The sequence below is a fragment of the Triturus cristatus genome, chromosome 12, assembly GCF_964204655.1.
Source record: "Triturus cristatus chromosome 12, aTriCri1.1, whole genome shotgun sequence".
NCBI classification, from domain to species: domain Eukaryota; kingdom Metazoa; phylum Chordata; class Amphibia; order Caudata; family Salamandridae; genus Triturus; species Triturus cristatus.
In genome coordinates this window covers 687,281,200-687,299,836 of record NC_140595.1, presented here as the reverse complement: position 1 = coordinate 687,299,836, position 18,637 = coordinate 687,281,200, and the positions used below count along the sequence as shown (strand labels likewise).

At 47.1% G+C, this 18,637-nt stretch overlaps 1 protein-coding gene across 3 annotated transcripts in view; it reads left to right on the top strand.

The window, feature by feature from the left end:
- The first annotated feature begins 487 nt into the window (after window positions 1-487).
- Window positions 488-18,637, top strand: part of ACHE (acetylcholinesterase (Yt blood group)) — a 152,546-nt gene continuing 134,396 nt past the window's right edge. Inside the window, exon 1 of one of the 3 annotated variants that reach the window (XM_085638175.1) lies at window positions 488-639. The gene's annotated coding sequence lies outside the window, so the exon portion shown is untranslated. Of the gene's footprint in view, window positions 755-801; window positions 948-18,637 lie in introns of those variants that run through there. The other 2 variants (XM_085638177.1, XM_085638178.1) reach the window with 2 other exon arrangements.

Genomic DNA, 18,637 nt, shown 5'->3' with positions numbered 1-18,637 from the left:
TTCTCTCTCTGTCCTACCATATCCTGTCTCTCTGGTTCCCCTTCAGCCTCCCCAGCCGCTGTCTCTCTCACTCCGCTCCCTGTCACAATGTCTGTCACTCTTCCTGTCTTTCTGTCACTTCTTACATCTCTAGGTCACCCTGCCTCTCTAGTATTCCCTCTGCACTCCTGATCTCGTGTCCTCTCCTCTCTCAACCCCCCTCACCGCCCTCCCCCTCCGCCGGTGTCTTTCCGTGATTACCCCCTGCCCCTCCATCACACCACTCTCCCCAAACCTTCCTGTAGTTTATATGCCCGTGGTCAATCCCTCACGCCTTATGTCTCCCGTCTTCCTCATGTCTCTCCAGTCCCCCTCCTGTCTCTCGCCCCCTCCCTCCTGTGCCCCTCCTTCCCAAGTCTCTCCCTCTCTCTTATCTCCATCCGCCTCCTCCATCTCGGATTGTGCTGTTCTCTCCGTACCAACCTCCCCCCCCCCCCCCCCCCCCCCATGCTTCTTAGCGGGGTGAGTGCTGCAGGGAGGGCGCTCGCGAGATCTGCGGGGACGGGTGGGGAGGGGGCGGGGGGAGGAGAGCCCTGAGCAGCAGCAGCAGCTGAGAGGCACTGGAGGAGCTGACAGCGGAGAGAGGGGCAGCGCTGCCAGGTGAGCCCCGGGCACTGCGCACTGCAGGTGGCTGGCAGGGGGTGGGGCGCTGCCATGGGCGCTGCAAGGGGTGCCGCGTGGGGAGCTGGAGGACTCTGCCTAGGTTCAGACGGAGGTAGGGGTCACTGCAAAGTCGGGGAGGGGGGGGGGGGCAACACTGCCAGCGGAACCACAGAAATTACGCACTGCAACTGAAACTGTTGGGGGTAGTCTCGCGATGGAGGGCGGCCTCTGCCAGGAATGGAGATTGGCACTATGACGGGCGAGCTGCTCGGAGTAGGGTACTGGTTGCAGTGCACTGCTGAGAGGTAGGGCATTGCATGCTGTCCTGTGTGTAGTCAGACGGAGCACTGCATGCCATGGTTGCCATATTTGGTTCCGGAGGGGCACTGCAGGGGACACGATGGCACTGCACGGAGAAGTAGGGAGCTAACCTGCATGGTACCCCAAGGGGCACTAGTGAGGGGAATGACGAAGAGGGTACAAAGTGGGCAAAAAGTGCGGTAAGCACTAGGAATGGCGCTCTGTGGTAGCACTGTATGGCTGGCCTTAGAGGCTATGGGCATTGGGGTGCACGCATAGGGTGAGGCGCTGCTGGTGCGTGCAGAGGCGTAGACATCCAGAGTGCAGTCGGTGCAGTGGCGTCGGGACCCTCTTTACCAACATGACTGACTGTTTTGTACTACAAGACCACGAGGTGACGCAGCCACTCTTGCTACCCCACCGGGTGGGCGCAGTGGCTCTGGGTGCCCATCACTAAGATGGGTATCCAGTCACCGAAGGGTCACTGCCCAGCACCCCGGACATGTTATGGGGTGAATCAAGAACACATTGGCATTTTAGGGGGAAATGAAGCATGCGTGGTATTTTTTAGATTGAGGGTAGAACACCTGAGCATTCTAGGGGTGCTGAACGGACCCCACATGGGCATTGTGGCAGCTGAGAGAGCGCTGGGGCATGAAAGGGCTGCGGAGCCCACAAGGACCTTGCCAGGTTGAGGCGACTTCACAGGGTGCACTTTATAGACCGGGGCCGGGGGAGGAGGTGATTTCTATGTTCTAATGCCCACCCCTTCATGCATTCTTTGTTTGTTTGAGATGCTGTTTTATAAAATGTCTTCTTACGCTCGTTGGATTGTTTGTTTGCTTTGGGTGTGAGTTGGGGAGGAGCCCTTCTGGGGTGTGGGGTTCAGCCCTCCCGCCATGGCGCGCGCCTGAGCGCAGTCTGAGCAGGAGGCTTGATGTTCAAGTGCATTGGCCGCCGGCGCCTGTCGGGATGAAGCAGGGTGCAGGGTACGGTCTGTGCATGAGGATTGCCGCGGTACACGAGGCGGCCTGTGTGCAAAGGACCACCTGCGAACACTCTCTGCACACGCCTGGGACAGCATGGGCTTTGTATTGCATCATTTATATATATGTAGATAGCGCTATCACTGCATGGAGCACCGACGCGCTTGCTTACATAGGCATGCTATGCCATGTAGGGTGTGGCGAGATGGGTGTAGGCCTTGGTTTCGAATCGATCCTTCATGGTGTACATGGCGCCTACAAGCAGGGACACCGAGGTTGGTCCGTGTTCACGGGGCAGTCCGTGTCCAGCGGACAATCTATATACAGCTGACCTCGTATGCAAATGAGGTAGGCTGCCGAGGGCGGCCGGCCTGTGTGCCAAGGGCAGCCTGTGCGCACGCGACAGTCTCTTCAAAAGGGTGACCTCTTTTCAAGTGGCACACTGTGTGCAAGGGTCAGTCTGCGTACCTTGGGCAGTCAGTCTCTAAGGGACAGTTTGTGTAGAAGGGGCAGTCCGTGTTCATGGGCAGACCGTGAAGAAGAGACATCCGACACACAAGAGAGATACCCCCACGAGCCCAAACTGATTCCCACTGTCCACCCCCGCCCGTCCCGCACACACTGGTGTTTGGAAAGACCCCCCTCCCGGTCGGTCTCCCCCAGCAAGGAAACCCACTGTTAGTGGGGTGCGCTCTAGCGAGTATCCAAGAGACAGCCGGCAGCGCCAAGATGCTGAGAAAATTAAAAACGTGATTTATAAATACTCCGTAAAATATCCTAGTATTGGGTTCTTTGGCGGCTTGTTGTGGATGAGGGGTCCTTCCTGGGGCCTGGAGCTATGGGTAAACTCCGGGATCCTTGGCACAGTCTGAGAACGGGGCGCGGGACCAAGGGCAGGAGCAGAAGGCAGCTGTCAGGATGAGGTAGGGGCAGCCTCGGGCGTACATAGAACAACTGGTATACCGGGGGCGCCCTGTGCACATGAGAAACCCTGATTTATACATGGAACAGCCTGTAGAAAAAGAACAGCCTGTGTACAGGAGAGAGCAACATCCTATATTCAATGGGTCGCCTCCTGCGCCGATGAGAAAGGCCGCTGCTGGGTGAGGTCGGCCTGTGTACAATGATGAGGGCGGCTCTGGAGACCAGAGGGCGGTCTGTGTGTGCATTGATTAACAAGCATTTGCAATGCAATAGGTCTCGTATTTACGCGAGTTTAAGCTATTGGCATTGTGAATGACAATGCCTTTTATTTATGTTTTAAAAACAAAAATAAAAGGCATTGTCATTTGCAATGTCAATAGCTCAAACTCGCATAAATGCGAGACCTATTGCATTGCAAATGCTTGTTTTTATAGATGCTTCCAGCTCGTTGTCAGACCTCATGCATCATCTCCATATAGGCAAACCACAAACAACAACCTTTAAACCATGCTCTACGGGGGGGGGGGGGTGATGCAAATTGAGGTGCTTCACAACCTCCCCAGACTTATAAAGAGCAATGTAAATATTACATGTGAACCACCCAGAAATCACTTCATCACAATACTTATGCATTGCATTCACCAAGGGTTGTTACACTTTGTATGAGGCCGTATATTGAACATCTTCTGCCATCTTGTGTGCAGCCTTGCTGGGAGTTTATAGACTTTCTACATAAGCGTTATTGCCTCAAATGCCTTTTTTTATAATGCCCCCTTGTGATTTTATTCAGTAATACTGTCTAGATCAGTTTTTTTTTCCTGTTTGTTTTGCATTTACACAAAAGCTTAGTAATACTTATTGAAATAAAAAAAGATAGCAGTTTAACCCTCAGAAGCGGTAAGAAAGCACTATGCCAATACAGTTGAACTAAGTTGTTGTGCAGTGTCCTGGCGCTTAAAATGGCAGGGCCCTAGCGCTCCATATCTGTAAATAATGTAATTGGGAATAATTCTATGTTGTAGTAGAAGCAAGCCCTACAAAAAGGGACAATCGTGAGTGAGAAGAGAGGAGGGGTGTAAACTTATGGAATGCTGATCAAGGAAAGATCGGTGAGAGGCGTAATAAGGAAGGAGGGGCAAGAGTTCAAGAGCCCCACTCGTCCTCAACTGCAGTCAGTCCCGATCGGAGAGCCCCTATGTATGGTGAAGGAAGCAGCTGCATCTGTGGTTGCGCGGGAAAGGTTCGGAGTCCGAGGATGAGCATCAGCATCAGGGCGCGCACTTAGCTTCAGGCGCCGGAGACCTTCACACACTCGGCGCTCGGGATGGAAATACAAAAACACACATAGCCCTGTAATCCCACCCCGCTCGCAGAGAGCCGTTGCGAGATAATAATTATATACCTTTCCTTTCTTTATCTTTATTTCGGTCTCTTGGACCATAAAAGAATTACAATATATTAAAATTGTGATAGATGGTAAAAACAATAAATTACAAACAATTGACCAGAATATAAAACAATCATTCGGTTGATAATAACTTACTACATTGGTTACGACTGTACCACATTGCTGTTAAAAATTTTGCAACTGCAAATACAATTGGGGCCGACAAATCTCTTTTTAAAATCCTGTATGCGGGAAGATACCGCCTAAAACCCAAGTTCTTAAGCAGTGGAACAAGCCAATAATTCCTTGCTCTTCTGTATGCTGGGCAGAAGAATATTATGTGCAAGTCACACTCCCTCGGGTGGGCACAAGCTGGACATTGTAATGTAGTCTCGGTACTTGTCCAGCGAGAAGTATGCACTTTAAGAGGGAGGGTACTAAAACGCCACTGCATAAAAAGCTTTCTAGTAAGCGGGGGGCCTATGTTATCATATACAAGCTCTAGATGGTATGAGTCTTTTGACCCCAAAAATTTTCCCGTTAAAGACTTCTCCTCAGTATTAACAATGTGAGCGCATAAGTGATACTCGTGATAGGCTTTGGAGAGAGACTTTCGTGAGGTTCTGGGGCAGGTGTTTTCAGGGTCCGACCATAGATTCTGTCTACCTAATGCCTCACAAGTTTGTTTGATATATCTCAGCCAAGGGATCCGTGCGGGATTACAAAGCCGCAAGATCTCCTGAAGCTCAGATCTGTAATTAGATAGTTCAGGTGTGGACCAAAGTTTTCTCCAGTACATTAGGGGCTTAAGGCCCAACTCTTCTGTAATTGGTCTAAGGCCTAGATCGAGTCTAAGGGGTAGGAGGGGGGTGCTAGACAGGAGGCCTGTCAGTTGCCTAACAAAGTTATTCTCAGTGACCTGCATGCTCTTGGTGGCAGTATGCCCCCATAATTCGGCTCCATAGGTCACTGCCCCTTTTGTCTGTGTTCTATAGATTTGCAAGCGAGGGGAGAACGGCTGGAAAGTCAGTCCTCGGGTCATCCTTGATAATCCTCCTATCATTTGGGTCAGTTTTAAGTTCGCCCTAATTATATACAGAAACAAGCATGGCCGAAGCGGACCGCACTGAAAATACAATTAAAAGAGTGCTTACCGACTTCAGAAAGAGACCATGTCAGGCTGCAAGGAAACAATCCAGTCCAGGTGGGCGATCCGAAAAGGAGACAGGGAGAGAACAAACAAGCCTCACTTCAAATAGAAAGCGAGCGTTTAATATAAAGGATGACGCGCGCCAATAAAAAGGATGGGCGGAGCTTCCACTCCACTTCCAAAATCTGCTCGATGACAAGATGTCTCACAGAGCGAGCAGCGCATGCGCTACAACGCTAGACGAGACCTAAAAAGTGCACAAGGGGCAGTTTGTGCAGAAGGGAAGGAGTGCCTTTGTACAATAGAAAGCGTTTATACATTTGAAGGGGCTAGCCCCTTTCAGCTGTGCGAATGGTCTTTGTCCCTCCCGGCCGACCTGAGCACCTTTCACACCTTATTGAGTACACTGAACCCTGGCGGCCCACCGGGGAAATGCCTGTGCCGCTATCGCCAGTCCGGCCCTGCTTATGGCGCACACATGCCACAGTTTATCTTGCGTAACACATGGTTTACAAAAAACACATTACTTGGTTATTGTAATCACAAGGCATAAATGGACAGTATTTACACAGTTTTTTAAAACATATTTTTATTGACATTTTCAAATTTTATATACTGTACATTATACAGATCCATCGAGCAGTTCCGCCATATAGTACAATATGCGGCATCACGTATCATCTGCATAGACAGGTGGAGAGTCAGCAAGGGAAACAAACGATCAAATATATCACGATGTGTGTACCCTATGGGCTCTGATATATAATATGTCACTTGAACTGGGGTGTAACACAGGTATAAACTAGGGGATGGGCATGGAAGTTCATATCCGGTCCTCGCAGACGAGTGCATAAACTGTCGTATGGGTGCGGCGCCTCTATGACTCGCGATTGCACCTCCTCTTAGGTTCGACCTGCAACTGTGATAGTATACCCAAGAATGCTGCTTTGTATGCGATCATGTCAGCGGTATATTACGGGGTTGGTCGGTTAGGGTTTGGGTCAAGGTGTGAGACTGCGCTTGCAGGGCTGGCAATGTGGATGTGTCGTCTTTAGGGTCCTCGCCTGGGGTTAACTGCTTGAAACGATATAATAACATGGCCCATTCCATGGAGATAGGATTCTTGCGGACCCCTCTCACCTCCTCCTCTCGCAATGTCTCCTCCGCCGCCGCCGCCCATTTGTGTGTAGCTCCCACCCAAGCCGCAAGCAGGGCCAGTGGGGGAACGCCAGTGCATGGCAATGCTGCGTTTGGCTAATAGCACCGCCAGGGAGAGAAAGCGAGTTCGCATCTTGTGTTGCTTGCGTGTGCGAAATATACCTAGGGCGCTGGCCTCCCATGCGTTCATGCAGGTAATCCCTGTAAGGGCACCCAGAGCAGTGTGAATGTGTTGCCAAAAAACTTGGATGATAGAACAGCTCCAGAACATGTGTTGGAAATCTGCATCCTGCGCATGACATCTGGGGCAAAAGAACTGCGTGTCGGGGTAGAATCGTTGGAGGCGTGCTGGTGTTAAATAAGCCCTGTGGAGTATGTAATATTGAATGTTTTTAAGGCGTGCGTTTCTTCTTGGGGTACTCCAGGGCCCTCTCCCACTCCTTCTCGTGAAGCGCGCGCCCAATTTCAGTCTCCCATGTGGCCCGCAGGGTCTCTAGTGGTTTATTAGTCAGTTCTCGTATGGCTTTATAGAGCCCTGTAGTTAGATGGCGCCCGCTCCCATGTGTAGAAGCGTGTGAAGAACTGGATGCGTGTGCGGTTCCCCCTTTGCGAGGTCTTGGTATGGCCGGTAGCTATCTAGTAGTTGGCGGTGAAGCAGGAACTGCCCCGGGGGAAGATCGTATTCATCCACAAGATTGCGGAATGGTCTAAGCTGCCCGTCCTCAAAAAGGGACTCCATCTCTGTAATGCCACAAGATGTCCACGTATGAAGCACGCTGTTTGTGTAATAGTGTTCCCGTTTGGGCCATCCAACCAGAGAGAGTAAAGGGGAATACAATGGTGTCCCCGAGGACATGCGGTGAATTCTTTGCATGCACTTACGGGACAGTATTTACATAGTTATTGTCCCAACTAATACTTTGGTGGAAAGAGGAAGGGAAGCAAGGTTTTCTCACTGAGACAGTAGCATGCAGGTCAAAGGTGGGATCCGGAACAGAAGAAGAGAGGAAGGAAAAAGAAGACAGGGCAGAAAGTGACAGGGGAGGGGCGTGATGGAAAGTGGCATGGGGGAGAGAGAGTTGGAAAGAGACAAGGACGGTCAGGAATGGAGAGTTGGCAATAAAGAGCGACAAGGCATTATATTCATTTCACACACTTTGGGGGAGCATTCTCCCACCTGGCGAAGCATAGCTCCAGACCAGTATGCACTGATTCGTATGTCTCGATGCTCATGATTTAATATGTGTGTGCCAACATGCGTGTTTTAATTGGATTATGTGCAGCTTTTATTCCTAGACATTTGCTTCACATGGACGTAAAGAATCTCAAGGTGGCAATAGAAAGCTTTGTCTTGACTGTCATCGACAGCTTTCGTGTGCAGTCTGTAAAGGATATGCAGTCAGCTCCCTCGCTAGTCAATGTCGTTTTTAGAAGATTTGTAATGGTTTTTGTTAATCGTACAAATACATTAAATTTAAATTTGAGCTACAAGGATTTAAATTTCAGCTACAAGGCAAAAGGTGCGGACAGTAGCAATGAGTTGCGCAAAATGAGGTGACACTGGTGATCATGCAAAAAAGACACGGAAGGAGATTCGAAACAGGCTGGTCCCACCTCACCTCAATGTTAGCATCATGGACACTGATCTAGTCCTGGGCTTTCCGGTGGCACCCTAGAGCATTCTGTGACTTGTAGTCTTGTGCTTTTACAGAAGAAGCTGGATAAACACACCTGACAGCAGCGCTTCATAGGTTAAAGCAGCGAACACGGTGTCTCTGATCACCAAGGCGATCTTAAGGATCTTTGAGGCCGCGGCCAAGTCATATGTTGGGGCCCAATATTCAGAGAAACTTTAAATGTATTACCTAATTTGAGTCCTTTTGATGCAACACTATTCTAAATTATACATTAAACTTTCATAAAGGGGTAAACAAAGCTCAAGCTTCTGGCATCACCCAGCCAAATAGTACTAAAAGAGAAAACGAACAAGCATTGCCCTGGGCCATTTTATTGTGTTTATATTTAGATTTGGTGTCTTACAGCAACAATTTTACTAGGAATTCAACGTTTAACAGCCTGTGCCTCCCTTGTACAAAAGACAAAAAAAGGTGACTCGGTGGGTGTTAGTGGGTTTGCGCATAATACTAAATAAGATATATTCAGATGGCTCTTAAAATTGTACCTTAATCCCCGTAATCATAAATAACTGCCGCTCTTCATAAGTGACATTCTCGCTGCAACAGGATACATCAATGCACTGATATCTAGATTCTCTACACTCTTCGGGATGAAATCTTATACTAACTTCAGGATACATCAAACCACTGCTATCTAGATTCTCTCCACTCTACGGGATAGATTCTCTCCACTCTACGGGATGAAATCTTATACTAACTTCAGGATACATCAAACCACTGCTATCTAGATTCTCTCCACTCTACGGGATAGATTCTCTACACTCTACGGGATGAAATCTTATACTAACTTCAGGATACATCAAACCACTGCTGTCTAGATTCTCTCCACTCTACGGGATAGATTCTCTACACTCTACGGAATGAAATCTTATACTAACTTCAGGATACATCAAAGCACTGCTATCTAGATTGTCAACACTCTACGGAATGAAATCTTATACTAACTTCAGGATACATCAATGCACTGCTATCTAGATTCTCTACACTCTACGGGATGAAATCTTATACTAACTTCAGGATACATCAAACCACTGCTATCTAGATTCTCTCCACTCTACGGGATAGATTCTCTCCACTCTACGGGATGAAATCTTATACTAACTTCAGGATACATCAAACCACTGCTATCTAGATTCTCTCCACTCTACGGGATAGATTCTCTACACTCTACGGGATGAAATCTTATACTAACTTCAGGAGATATCAAAGCACTGCTATCTAGATTGTCAACACTCTACGGAATGAAATCTTATACTAACTTCAGGATACATCAAAGCACTGCTATCTAGATTGTCAACACTATACGGGATGAAATCTTATACTAACTTCAGGATACATCAATGCACTGCTATCTAGATTCTCTCCACTCTACGGGATGAAATCTTATACTAACTTCAGGATACATCAAACCACTGCTATCTAGATTCTCTCCACTCTACGGGATAGATTCTCTCCACTCTACGGGATGAAATCTTATACTAACTTCAGGATACATCAAACCACTGCTATCTAGATTCTCTCCACTCTACGGGATAGATTCTCTACACTCTACGGGATGAAATCTTATACTAACTTCAGGAGATATCAAAGCACTGCTATCTAGATTCTCTCCACTCTACGGGATAGATTCTCTACACTCTACGGGATGAAATCTTATACTAACTTCAGGAGATATCAAAGCACTGCTATCTAGATTCTCTCCACTCTACGGGATGAAATCTTATACTAACTTCAGGATACATCAAACCACTGCTATCTAGATTCTCTCCACTCTACGGGATAGATTCTCTACACTCTACGGGATGAAATCTTATACTAACTTCAGGAGATATCAAAGCACTGCTATCTAGATTCTCTACACTCTACGGAATGAAATCTTATACTAACTTCAGGATACATCAAAGCACTGCTATCCAGATTGTCAACACTATACGGGATGAAATCTTATACTAACTTCAGGATACATCAATGCACTGCTATCTAGATTCTCTCCACTCTACGGGATGAAATCTTATACTAACTTCGGGATACATCAAACCACTGCTATCTAGATTCTCTCCACTCTACGGGATAGATTCTCTCCACTCTACGGGATGAAATCTTATACTAACTTCAGGATATATCAAACCACTGCTATCTAGATTCTCTCCACTCTACGGGATAGATTCTCTACACTCTACGGGATGAAATCTTATACTAACTTCAGGAGATATCAAAGCACTGCTATCTAGATTCTCTACACTCTACGGAATGAAATCTTATACTAACTTCAGGATACATCAAAGCACTGCTATCTAGATTGTCAACACTATACGGGATGAAATCTTATACTAACTTCAGGATACATCAATGCACTGCTATCTAGATTCTCTCCACTCTACGGGATGAAATCTTATACTAACTTCAGGATACATCAAAGCACTGCTATCTAGATTCTCTACACTCTTCGGGATGAAATCTTATACTAACTTCAGGATACATCAAAGCACTTCTATCTAGATAATCTCCACTCTACGGGATGAAATCTTATATTAACTGACTTAATGCTCTACCCCTGTCTTTTCCTCCCAGTCATCTTTCTCTGTGTATACTTCTCTGGCTAGACAGTGACCACCAACTCCTCGTAAGAGAAATGGGAGGGTGCAGGAGATGAGTAGAGATAGAGGTGAGTTAGAGAGTGGTCATGTAAAGAGAAGGATGAGAGAGAGGTAAAGAGGGGTGAGGATGGATATGGAGAGGCGAGATTAAGAAAGATGAGTCTGAGAGAGGTGAGGTAAATGGAAGAGCAGGGCTGGAAAGGCCTTTTATTGCTCCTGGCATTTCCCTGGTGAGCTGGAATCCTTGGAGGACGTTTTTTTAGGGCACGAGGTTTCTACTGGTGTCTCTGTCACTTTCCCCAGCTCCTGTGGTTGACCGCAGCAGGCACAGGGAGGAAGGTAGAGATGGAAAATAGAGAGGTATGGGAAAGCAGAGAGAATGCCATCTGATAGGGAGAAAACTTCATGCCCTGTTCTCCGATGACTGGCTTATGGGATGTATGGGATAAATTAAGATCCCAGTTACACAGCTCCTGTGACTGTTGGGGTGAGTAGGATCGGAGACGGGTTTCATTTGGTCCTTAGTTGTAGGGTGCTCGCCTTTCTTTCTTTCTTTCTTTCTTTCTTTCTTTCTTTCTTTCTTTCTTTCTTTCTTTCTTTCTTTCTTGGCCCTTTTTGCAGGGTTAGCCCCAAATTGTTTGCTTCTTTCTCCCATTTGTTTCCTGACCTGTGGTTGTTGGCTTTAGGACTCTGGGCACTTTACCCCTGCTGATCAGTGCTAAAGTGCATATGCTCTCTTTGTAAATTGTTATTGTGGTTGTTTATCCATTTTTGGTATATTTGTTTTACCAATAGGTCCCTAGTAAAGTGCACTGAGTGTGCCAGGACTGGTAAACCAAATGCTACTAGTGGGCCTGCTGCACTGATTGGGCCACCCACATGAGTTGCCCTAAAAGAGGTCTCAGGCCTGAAACCGCAGTGCCTGTGCGCAGTTTGTTAACTGCCATGTCGCCCTGGCAAGTGCACCCACTTGCCAGGCCCTACCCTTCCCTTTCTGTGCACATAGGACACCCCTAAAGCAGGTCCAAGTTACCCCCCTGGGCAGGGTGCACTGTATGTGAAAGATAGGACATGTACTGATGTGTGTAACATGTCCTGATAGTGAAATACTGACAATTTCGCTTTATCACAATTGAAAGGCCGTCTTGCCCATAGGACAGAAAGGAGAATGCTGTGTACCATTTTACAAGAATATCTTCCCATAGGGATAAGATATGAGAGATGGAGTTTAGTATGCCTGAACTCAGAATTTAATAATACACCTTTTAGTGGAGGTGGTTTTTAAATTATGTGTCTGAAAACAGCACTTTTAGAAAGTGACTGTTTTCTTGTCCAACATTCCTGTGTGCCTCTGCCTTCTTGGGGATTGACTGTCTTGCTTTGGAAGTGACAGGGGCTGGGGAAGTGCCATGGCTCCAGGAATCTGGGTGAGTCAGCCCTAGGCTGAATAGGCCAATCTGCATTTGGAGTGGTGGGAGGAGTAGCACCTGTGCCTGACTAGGGCTGTGCCTGACTTCCACAAAAGACTGGCTCCACCTCCTGCAGTGTGTCTGAAGACCCTGGCCCAAACTGACAAAGGCAGAAGTTGTGCACGGGCAGAGTGCACCCAGAACTGGTTTGGACTGGGTTCAGAACCCCTTACACAAAGAGAACAAAGATATTTTGGGGTATAAATATTAGAGCTGAAACCCCTGAACGTTAGATCATCCTGGAATCAAGAGGAACCTTCGCCGAGCAGATGAGCGGAAGAGACTAAGAATAAGGACGGCCCTTGATGTGAGTTCTGGGGCTGACTTACACTGGCCTCCTGTTGTGGAAACTCAGGAACACCAACGTTTCCAAGATCTCGGCAAAGCTGTGTGCGTGTGCCTGGGCACAGCGTGTACCCTTCATGAAGCCTGCATCTCCCGAGAGTGCTTTGTTCCCCAAGATCGTCTCCGCGACGCTGTGCGTGTGTGTCGGTGCACAGCTGTGGACAGTTGGGAAGTTGACCGAAGCCGCGATCCACTGAGAGGCCGTCACCGCCGCTGGCCCGAGTCGTCAGCCAAATCGTAATCGTCAGAGGAAGAAGCCGGGCAGGAGCAAGATCAGCTGCGAGGCATCTACTAGCAACTGGGACACCTCCGACGCTGAGCTGCCCAGCAGGACGTCAACTTCACTGCCGAGTGAGCGGGGCTGCGCTTCCACCAGGAAGAAGCTACCCCCGTGCAGCGTAGAGAGGATCGGCGAGTCAGAGTCCTGAAGAGCCTCGAGCCGGTGTTCATCTCATCTCCCAGGTAACGCTCAGAGCCGGGCACTCAAGCTGCCATGTGGGGGTGCTGCTGGGAACTGTTTTGCGCTCTTGTCCTGATTACGGCCCGTACCGGCATAACTGAGAGTTGCAGTACCAGGGCTCCCTTTTCTCTGACACTGATTTGAGCAGTTGGGGGCGTATCCTTTTTGTCGCTGGCCCCGGAGGCAGCCATGGGAGAGTATTAAAGGGTTCAGAAGGGGCATCGTCCGTCGGTGCCGAAGTAACATGCGGTTGTAATACCATGATTGGGCCCATAAATTACTACCAGTCAAGGACTGTTTTGCCCTATCACTCTTTCGCATAAAGAAATACAGAGGCTTCAAGTTTATTTTTGCAACACCTTTGAAAGACTACAAAGTCTACAAGTTTATTTGTGGCAACATCTTTAAAAGACATTTTTACTGAAAGACTTTTTCTGTGTATGTTGGATTTTTGTCTTTTTTGTGTCTTGTCAAGTTTAGATAAAGAAATTCTATTTTTCTAAACTGGTGTGGTGTCCATTTGTGTTGTTTCACTGTATTACTGTGAGTGTTGGTACAAATACTTTACACATTGCCTTGAGGATAAGCCTGTCTGCTCATGCCAAGCTACCAAGGGGGTGAGCAGGGCTTATCTAGAGTGTGTTTCCCCCTTACCCTGACTAGAAGCAAGGGTCCCTATCTGAACAATGGTACCTACCTCTGCCAACTAGACAACCCATTTCTTACTCTTTCTTTCTTTCTTTCTTTCTTTCTTTCTTTCTTTCTTTCTTTCTTTCTTTCCTTTACATAGTTTTAGCTCATGAATATCTCATAAGTCTCGCATGAGTCTACATTTCTCTGTTTTATGATATATTTATTGTCGCTGGTCAAACCATTGGGGCAGCTTGGTATGAATGCTGTACGGATGTTGAAATAGTAGTTATTTTATGCTCAGGATTTCAAACTGAGACTATTTTCAGCTTCTTTTGTTGTATACGTGGATTACAAGTTTTAAATTAATTCAGAAATGCAACCAAAAGAGAGAGACACAGAGAAGGATAGAGAGACAATGGATAGATGGAAAAAGAGAGATTGCATGACGAAATACCGAGAGTTGGTCTGGTTTGGACATTTTTACCAGGGGTGCTTTTGGTTCTCTAGTCCGTCCCTGTGAATGAGAGATAACGGGAGGTGCAATGGGAAAAAGACAATGTTGGAAAATAAAAAGACTCACAGGCGGAAATAGAAAGAAAAGATTAAAAAAAGGAGCCAGAAAGAGCATAAAAGAGACAACGAAAAGAGAAGAAAAATAGAAGGACAGGGACAAAAAGAGGCTTAAAAAAGAGAGTCAGAAGTTGAAAGAGACAAAAAGAGGAGGGCAGAAAGAGAATGAAAAGACAGAGAAAGGAGCGGTGGCTAGAGGCAGAAAAATGATGAAAGCGCCTTAAAAGTAGAAACTGAAAGGAACAGTGAATTGAGAGAAAGAGGCTTAAAGGGACAGAAAGGGGCAGAAAGGGACATTAAGAAGAAAAGGAAAGACAGAAAGATGACTGAAGATTAATAATTGGGAGAAATGTAAGAGAAATGACCAACAAAGGAAAGATAGGACAATGATGAGAGAGTTATAAAAGAGTAACTAAGAATGACAGAGAAAGGGCAGAAAGAAAGTGGTTGAAGGAGGGAGAAGGGAAAGGCGGAAAGAGATTGAAAGAAGATGAAGACACATAAACAGGAATATAAGTCAAATTCTAGACAGAGGCTTTGGGGGTGGTCTGGATCTGGAAGTGCACACAGTATCATATTCCCATCTTCTTGGCCATTGCCTCTGTAGCTCATTTTTTCTAGGCCTGGGCGGAGCTCGTGGAGTTTCACTCCGCAGAATTCCACAGTTACAGAAAACCCCCGCCAAATTCCGCAGAGGGCGGAGTATTGCTCGCCCACCCCGAAGTTTTTATTTATGCGTGCAAAGGTGATAATGATAGGTGCTGCTGGGCTGGAAAACAGTTTATGTCCCTTAAATGGACTCTGAAAGTGAAAAGAAATGAATACAAATGCTTTTTCAGGCATGAAGATAAGACAAGTCAAACACAAGCAGAAAACGATGCAAAGGCAAGAAAACTGCCTCTTGGTTGTTTCACAAACTGCTCATTTCGGGAACTGTTACCACCGCACGCTGAGGCTCACCAAGTCAGCATGACCCCGCTTTGTGCCAAGATCACACAAGGTGCCAGCCACTTTCCGCTTGGACATGCCTGGCTAGCTAGAGGTGTGGCGGGTGCCACCCACAGCCCAGGATTCTGTTTACATCATTTGCAGGCCGAAGAAAAGACAGAGAGGAGAAATAAGCACTTTTGACGGCACTGGCTTATCTTTGCAGTGAGGTGGAAATGTTCAGCAGGCAGCACTGCTGGGCCAAAATAAACAGCGTTGCTGGGGATTCAGCGAGCACCTGAGGGGAGAGGGCACCAGGCAGGACAAGACTCTTGCTCAGGACTTTCTGAGGTACTATGCAAGGAGAGCCGCCCCTATGGAATTAAAGCTGAGGTTTTGTCCTCTTGTGACAGCAAAGGGGCTGCGTGAGGAAGCGAGGCCTCTTTTTACCAGTGTCACTTAAGGGCCAAGGTATGCCTGATGGCACCCACCTGCCCTTATGCCTGCCCACTCTTGATAGACAGGTGCAGTGCGCTACCAACTTTACCCCTATACGTATGTTTCTTACCGGTGTTGGAAATTTGCCCTGCTTGCAGGGTCACCCCAGATTGTTGTCTTCTCAGAGTTATAAGACCATATAAGCGACATTTGCACTCACTTATCCAGAGTGAAGATGGAAGGCATCCGTCCACTCCGTCTGCAAGGCCGATCTGTCCTCCAGGGTCTCCAAAAGGGGCTGCAGGTTTGGGTCCTCAGTACGTGTCAGGGTTCCCCTGGAGCCTGCAGAGATGATGCGGCATTACAGCGTCCCAGAGAGACACCAACAAGGAAGGGGTGCTGGTTGAGGGATTGGATAAACTGAAGCCATGCAGGGATGTCAGAACAGAAATATGGTCTGATCTGCCAGAAGTAGGCGCTTGAGCCACAAGCCTTGGGGTTTGCATACAGCTGGGGGAAATCCTGCCTCTTCTGCGCAGTCAGTGTCTGGGCCCAAAGCAGTGCGATGGTCAGTGCTCAGCGGGAGCTGCAGCTCACAAATGCACTTTCGTGGGTCTTGCACTTAGATCTCCCAGCCTCGCCTCTTTTTGCCCCTTGCTCTGAAGCCTCCTCCCCATTCTCCTCCTGAATAAAATGACACACCGTGTAACAGAACGTGTGTAGTGCGCAAAATTGAGACAAGAACGTATCCATGGAATGTTACAACAATCGTTGCCAGGCACTCTGTGGCAAGCAAGTGCAACCTGTTTACAAAATAAGCTTAAATGAAGCAAAGCTCACTTAATGATATGGACATTGAAAGACTGTTCAACTCTAGGGGTGAGTGCACGCTGGTAAACTCCGCTCAGCTGGTGGTTGACGGAGTTTATGAAGAACTCCACACTCCAAGCGAAGCGCGGAGTGGGAAAACTCCACAAACTCTGCCGGCAGAGCGGCGTTTACCACCCACCCTTACTCATTACTTGCACTGCACTTCTCTGTCTCTCACATTTTTCCTAACCTTGCTTCCTCCATTACTTACTCTTGTAGCTGTTACTACTTGGAAATTTCAGTTTAATGTCTATTATTGCTTTGGAATTACAGTTTGATGTGAACGAAGGAGATATATTTTGAATTGAAAGTCTGGAATTGAATGTTCAATCTGTTTTATTTGAAAATCAGACTTATAAACTATACTTTACATTATCTCAGAGAACTGCGTTGAATGAATGGTTATACATAAGAAGTAACACTGGAAAGGGCTCTGAGAGGATGACAAGTGGTCTGAGAGGAGCGCTGGGCAATATCCTTGTTACCTGCTGTTAATTTAGACAAGGTGTATTATACATATGACTTTAGTAAAATTAAAAGGGCTTGGCTAATGCCAACCGGCAAAAAAACTCGCGTACATAAAGTTAAGGTAGTAGTACTGTTCACAAGGAATTTAAGTGGGTAAAGATTGAGATCACCCCCTTGTTAGTTTTGAAAAAGGGTTACTTTTCAAAGTAGCAAGTCTATGGGGAAATTATAGAGCACTATAGTGCAGGTAGTTTAGGGAATTATAGAAAGACAATGATTAAGGGGATTATAGAGCCAGTGGCTTCCCTAAACACTGGACCCCCTGGATCTACATCATGTGCCTTGGACTGTCCATATGATTCCCCCCAGCTGCACATACAGGAGGGTACTAGGTTGTATATGTCTTTTGATAAAAACTGTCATGAAATCACATATCCAAAGACGTTGTAGACAATGGCAAGGGTGTGCGACAAATCCATGCCAGATTCTCTAAATGATTTCCATTTATATTTATTGCTTGCACATTTATCTTCTGTGGATATCTTACATTTTGGTCTGGATCCAGTCTTCCGGAAGGCCCAGTGGCACCAGGAGGGATTTTCTCCTCGTGTCACTGGGCTTTCCTGGTGTCAGAGCACCTGTCTGCATGTTCTGTACTCACCTCACATTGTAGTTTATTGGCCTCATTCCAAAGCGCTGATTTGTTTTGAAAGATTTGGTAAGAAGCCTGTATTTATGTAATGTATGTGGTATTTGTATTGCGCAAACGAAGCCGAAAGGCAGCAGAGTTGTGTACAGGGTCAAAGGCAAAGATCTAGTCAATGAGTGATTGGAGGGATAGCTGGATGCTGGAAGTGGGTTGGACTGTTAGTTACGTCGCCACAAGGTAGTTTTATTTAAAGAGATGCACAGGAGCAGGGTTGGGGTGGTCTTGATGGATATGGGGTGTTGATTCAAATCCTGATGCATATATGGAGAAGGCCTGTTGCCTCTTTTTTTGTTGCACTTCTTGTTTACTATTCAGATGGGGTCCTGGCTGGGGGTGCCGAGAGCCACCAGAGGGGGTGAGCCTGGCAGCCGGATCTACGGGTTGACGGTCCTGATGGTTTTGGAGATGATGTTGCTGGTTTTGGAGATGGTGTGAGCTGGAAGGTGAAGCAAGTGAAATTACATCAGAATAGTGGTGATGGTGTCACATTTCTCCAGGCACTCAGCAAGGTGTGCTATGACATACACTGTGTCCATAAGAGGACCAATGAGGAGTGCAGGGGACCATGGCACAGGTCATTGCTACTGTCCAGATGCAAGAGTACAGAGGCTTAAACAGCAGGTCTGAAGTCACTTCCTGGGAGGAATGGTTTCATTGTTTTTAGTCGATAGTACTGGTACCAGGTTGCCTTGCTTTATTGACAATGTGTTCCTTGACGTTGAGGTCAGAAGAGTCTGCCATTGGATGAAACCTCAGGTTTAAATACATTTAGGTTCATGTTATTGAGTGAGGTTTGGACCAATTTTTGCTTGTTGCTCTTAAACAAGTAAAGTCTCCCACCAGAACAAATTCCCTTTGCCACCCAGTTCTAAGGACTCTCTCGCCATCCTAAACATACTCTGATCTC